The sequence below is a fragment of the Lampetra fluviatilis genome, chromosome 77, assembly GCF_964198595.1.
Source record: "Lampetra fluviatilis chromosome 77, kcLamFluv1.1, whole genome shotgun sequence".
Lineage (NCBI taxonomy): Eukaryota > Metazoa > Chordata > Hyperoartia > Petromyzontiformes > Petromyzontidae > Lampetra > Lampetra fluviatilis.
Genome location: NC_136351.1, coordinates 2,267,595 through 2,274,318, shown reverse-complemented (window position 1 = coordinate 2,274,318; position 6,724 = coordinate 2,267,595).

Here is a 6,724-nt window from a genome sequence, read left to right as displayed (position 1 = left end):
AGTTCTGCCCAACCCCCCCCCAAAAAAAAAAGGAATCATGCTAAAATCGCTTTAAACTGTAATACGAGAGTTCACCGCCGATCGGTGGGATAGGCTCCGCCGCCTTGGCCATCAACCAATCAGAGGGATGAGCCGAAGTTCAAGGGAGGTGCTCCAAGGCCCTGGGGAGTAACCATCTAGAAGGGTCGGGAAGGGGCGTGGCTGTAGGCGGGGCTTGGTGACGTAGGTCAGGGGATATAAGGGGAAGCCGGAAGGAGCTTGTGGAGTCAGGGAGCGGGACCACGTCTCGCGCCTCCGGGAACGCCAGCGGCTACGTGGCGGGCCGGAGGCTTCCTCCTTGCGAGGCCCGTCGGCGGCACGCGGGAGCGGCAGAGGGTGTGAGCAAGCTGGCGCGAGCGACAACATCTAACCGCGTGGGAAAGGGAGTGCAGCCGTGGCAGAGTGAAGAGCGCGGAGCTGTCCAGCTGTAAAGGAATGAATAAATAATAAAGAAGACACAAGTTACAGATCGTCGTCGCAGTGGTTTGTTACAAAACTATTGTCATTGTAGTGCGTATTTATTGTGGCGCTGCACTCTGATGCTGTGGGAGAAAACATTTATTAAAAAGTCAATTTAATTAAGTAGAACGTGTTGTCTATATTTATTTAAAGTTACGCATTTTGATGTGACGTCACATTTCTCAAACCACCCCCCCCCCCCCCATCGTCACATATCGTGACAAATGTCTGACCCCCCCCACCCCAGGTGCGTGACGTCATTTATGGACGGTCCCTTGGTGAAAATAACGAACAACAGCTTACGATCACTGTCATTTATTGACCGCCATATTCACCGCTGTTAGAATAATTATCCAAGCTTTCTGGTCTACATAATTTGTGGTGACCAAATCTGTCCGGGAAACCGACCGGTTTTTGTGCTAAAATCAAGTGATCTTGCACGAGATTGTCAAGTCACAGTTTAACCCAGTGCGTCAGAGGAGCAACATGTCGCTCGGGAAATATACCGGATCACATCTTCACATCCGCCGATGCCGTAACTGTGACGTATATTGTTAAGGGCCGTCCATAAATGACGTCACGCACCTAGGGGGGGGGGGCAGAGTTTTGTGACGTCATATTTAAGGGGGGTCTGACTTTTTGTGACGCCATGTGACAAAAATCGCATAATTTCACGGTCACGTCATGTGCAAAGTGAATTTACCGATAATCTGCCTGCCCATCACAACAATATACGGATATCATACAATATCATATGGTATCATACGGAGACTGGAAAGAGACTGGACCACGATGCTTTCCGTCAAAAGATCCGGTTATCATCGGCGTGTCTAAATCCTGCATCGACGGTCGATTCATTTGCAGCTCAATTACCAAATGACATTGCTGCTCTTCACTATGGGAACCTCATTTGCCAGTAAAAATATGATAATTGGTTCTTTACCCTTCTATCTGGCAACAAAACTGACACCTTTTTACAAGGAGTCATGTTTGCATAGACCGCAATACCTGCAGTCATAATACAAACAAAAGAACATAACTCTGATAATGTGCACTGTCCTTGAAGTTGATTGGTCCACACCCGAGACAGCTTTCCTTAGAGCCTAGTCTCATATGGGTTGGACCAGATGACGCCAAAAGGCGCACAACTCAAGGACAATGCACCATCAGAGTATGAGAGCTCGGGGCAAGCATCTACACTATGGGAACCTCATTTGCCAGTAAAAATATGATAATTGGTTCTTTACCCTTCTATCTGGCAACAAAACTGACACCTTTTTACAAGGAGTCATGTTTGCATAGACCGCAATACCTGCAGTCATAAAACAAACAAAAGAACATAACTCTGATAATGTGCACTGTCCTTGAAGTTGATTGGTCCACACCCGAGACAGCTTTCCTTAGAGCCTAGTCTCATATGGGTTGGACCAGATGACGCCAAAAGGCGCACAACTCAAGGACAATGCACCATCAGAGTATGAGAGCTCGGGGCAAGCATCTACACTATGGGAACCTCATTTGCCAGTAAAAATATGATAATTGGTTCTTTACCCTTCTATCTGGCAACAAAACTGACACCTTTTTACAAGGAGTCATGTTTGCATAGACCGCAATACCTGCAGTCATAAAACAAACAAAAGAACATAACTCTGATAATGTGCACTGTCCTTGAAGTTGATTGGTCCACACCCGAGACAGCTTTCCTTAGAGCCTAGTCTCATATGGGTTGGACCAGATGACGCCAAAAGGCGCACAACTCAAGGACAATGCACCATCAGAGTATGAGAGCTCGGGGCAAGCATCTACACTATGGGAACCTCATTTGCCAGTAAAAATATGATAATTGGTTCTTTACCCTTCTATCTGGCAACAAAACTGACACCTTTTTACAAGGAGTCATGTTTGCATAGACCGCAATACCTGCAGTCATAATACAAACAAAAGAACATAACTCTGATAATGTGCACTGTCCTTGAAGTTGATTGGTCCACACCCGAGACAGCTTTCCTTAGAGCCTAGTCTCATATGGGTTGGACCAGATGACGCCAAAAGGCGCACAACTCAAGGACAATGCACCATCAGAGTATGAGAGCTCGGGGCAAGCATCTACACTATGGGAACCTCATTTGCCAGTAAAAATATGATAATTGGTTCTTTACCCTTCTATCTGGCAACAAAACTGACACCTTTTTACAAGGAGTCATGTTTGCATAGACCGCAATACCTGCAGTCATAATACAAACAAAAGAACATAACTCTGATAATGTGCACTGTCCTTGAAGTTGATTGGTCCACACCCGAGACAGCTTTCCTTAGAGCCTAGTCTCATATGGGTTGGACCAGATGACGCCAAAAGGCGCACAACTCAAGGACAATGCACCATCAGAGTATGAGAGCTCGGGGCAAGCATCTACACTATGGGAACCTCATTTGCCAGTAAAAATATGATAATTGGTTCTTTACCCTTCTATCTGGCAACAAAACTGACACCTTTTTACAAGGAGTCATGTTTGCATAGACCGCAATACCTGCAGTCATAATACAAACAAAAGAACATAACTCTGATAATGTGCACTGTCCTTGAAGTTGATTGGTCCACACCCGAGACAGCTTTCCTTAGAGCCTAGTCTCATATGGGTTGGACCAGATGACGCCAAAAGGCGCACAACTCAAGGACAATGCACCATCAGAGTATGAGAGCTCGGGGCAAGCATCTACACTATGGGAACCTCATTTGCCAGTAAAAATATGATAATTGGTTCTTTACCCTTCTATCTGGCAACAAAACTGACACCTTTTTACAAGGAGTCATGTTTGCATAGACCGCAATACCTGCAGTCATAATACAAACAAAAGAACATAACTCTGATAATGTGCACTGTCCTTGAAGTTGATTGGTCCACACCCGAGACAGCTTTCCTTAGAGCCTAGTCTCATATGGGTTGGACCAGATGACGCCAAAAGGCGCACAACTCAAGGACAATGCACCATCAGAGTATGAGAGCTCGGGGCAAGCATCTACACTATGGGAACCTCATTTGCCAGTAAAAATATGATAATTGGTTCTTTACCCTTCTATCTGGCAACAAAACTGACACCTTTTTACAAGGAGTCATGTTTGCATAGACCGCAATACCTGCAGTCATAATACAAACAAAAGAACATAACTCTGATAATGTGCACTGTCCTTGAAGTTGATTGGTCCACACCCGAGACAGCTTTCCTTAGAGCCTAGTCTCATATGGGTTGGACCAGATGACGCCAAAAGGCGCACAACTCAAGGACAATGCACCATCAGAGTATGAGAGCTCGGGGCAAGCATCTACACTATGGGAACCTCATTTGCCAGTAAAAATATGATAATTGGTTCTTTACCCTTCTATCTGGCAACAAAACTGACACCTTTTTACAAGGAGTCATGTTTGCATAGACCGCAATACCTGCAGTCATAATACAAACAAAAGAACATAACTCTGATAATGTGCACTGTCCTTGAAGTTGATTGGTCCACACCCGAGACAGCTTTCCTTAGAGCCTAGTCTCATATGGGTTGGACCAGATGACGCCAAAAGGCGCACAACTCAAGGACAATGCACCATCAGAGTATGAGAGCTCGGGGCAAGCATCTACACTATGGGAACCTCATTTGCCAGTAAAAATATGATAATTGGTTCTTTACCCTTCTATCTGGCAACAAAACTGACACCTTTTTACAAGGAGTCATGTTTGCATAGACCGCAATACCTGCAGTCATAATACAAACAAAAGAACATAACTCTGATAATGTGCACTGTCCTTGAAGTTGATTGGTCCACACCCGAGACAGCTTTCCTTAGAGCCTAGTCTCATATGGGTTGGACCAGATGACGCCAAAAGGCGCACAACTCAAGGACAATGCACCATCAGAGTATGAGAGCTCGGGGCAAGCATCTACACTATGGGAACCTCATTTGCCAGTAAAAATATGATAATTGGTTCTTTACCCTTCTATCTGGCAACAAAACTGACACCTTTTTACAAGGAGTCATGTTTGCATAGACCGCAATACCTGCAGTCATAATACAAACAAAAGAACATAACTCTGATAATGTGCACTGTCCTTGAAGTTGATTGGTCCACACCCGAGACAGCTTTCCTTAGAGCCTAGTCTCATATGGGTTGGACCAGATGACGCCAAAAGGCGCACAACTCAAGGACAATGCACCATCAGAGTATGAGAGCTCGGGGCAAGCATCTACACTATGGGAACCTCATTTGCCAGTAAAAATATGATAATTGGTTCTTTACCCTTCTATCTGGCAACAAAACTGACACCTTTTTACAAGGAGTCATGTTTGCATAGACCGCAATACCTGCAGTCATAATACAAACAAAAGAACATAACTCTGATAATGTGCACTGTCCTTGAAGTTGATTGGTCCACACCCGAGACAGCTTTCCTTAGAGCCTAGTCTCATATGGGTTGGACCAGATGACGCCAAAAGGCGCACAACTCAAGGACAATGCACCATCAGAGTATGAGAGCTCGGGGCAAGCATCTACACTATGGGAACCTCATTTGCCAGTAAAAATATGATAATTGGTTCTTTACCCTTCTATCTGGCAACAAAACTGACACCTTTTTACAAGGAGTCATGTTTGCATAGACCGCAATACCTGCAGTCATAATACAAACAAAAGAACATAACTCTGATAATGTGCACTGTCCTTGAAGTTGATTGGTCCACACCCGAGACAGCTTTCCTTAGAGCCTAGTCTCATATGGGTTGGACCAGATGACGCCAAAAGGCGCACAACTCAAGGACAATGCACCATCAGAGTATGAGAGCTCGGGGCAAGCATCTACACTATGGGAACCTCATTTGCCAGTAAAAATATGATAATTGGTTCTTTACCCTTCTATCTGGCAACAAAACTGACACCTTTTTACAAGGAGTCATGTTTGCATAGACCGCAATACCTGCAGTCATAATACAAACAAAAGAACATAACTCTGATAATGTGCACTGTCCTTGAAGTTGATTGGTCCACACCCGAGACAGCTTTCCTTAGAGCCTAGTCTCATATGGGTTGGACCAGATGACGCCAAAAGGCGCACAACTCAAGGACAATGCACCATCAGAGTATGAGAGCTCGGGGCAAGCATCTACACTATGGGAACCTCATTTGCCAGTAAAAATATGATAATTGGTTCTTTACCCTTCTATCTGGCAACAAAACTGACACCTTTTTACAAGGAGTCATGTTTGCATAGACCGCAATACCTGCAGTCATAATACAAACAAAAGAACATAACTCTGATAATGTGCACTGTCCTTGAAGTTGATTGGTCCACACCCGAGACAGCTTTCCTTAGAGCCTAGTCTCATATGGGTTGGACCAGATGACGCCAAAAGGCGCACAACTCAAGGACAATGCACCATCAGAGTATGAGAGCTCGGGGCAAGCATCTACACTATGGGAACCTCATTTGCCAGTAAAAATATGATAATTGGTTCTTTACCCTTCTATCTGGCAACAAAACTGACACCTTTTTACAAGGAGTCATGTTTGCATAGACCGCAATACCTGCAGTCATAATACAAACAAAAGAACATAACTCTGATAATGTGCACTGTCCTTGAAGTTGATTGGTCCACACCCGAGACAGCTTTCCTTAGAGCCTAGTCTCATATGGGTTGGACCAGATGACGCCAAAAGGCGCACAACTCAAGGACAATGCACCATCAGAGTATGAGAGCTCGGGGCAAGCATCTACACTATGGGAACCTCATTTGCCAGTAAAAATATGATAATTGGTTCTTTACCCTTCTATCTGGCAACAAAACTGACACCTTTTTACAAGGAGTCATGTTTGCATAGACCGCAATACCTGCAGTCATAATACAAACAAAAGAACATAACTCTGATAATGTGCACTGAGGCTGGGAGCGTCTTTAGAAGAAAACTGGATCATGGATGTTGAGGGCTGCAATCACACAATCGATGTTGTTGCAGGCTACAAGATCACCTTTCATGAAGAAAAACGGGAGATCCTTTTGACAGTCATGGAACATGTAAACCCTAACAACACCTGCTAGGAGATTCCACTGCTGCAGTCTGGAGCCCAACAGCTATGCCTTACTCTTGGATAGTTCCAAATCCCTGGCAAGGTCTTTCAGAGCCGCCTGCAGATCTGCCAACCGACTCATTATTGAGCTCGCAGATCCTTCTGTGCTCTGCACAT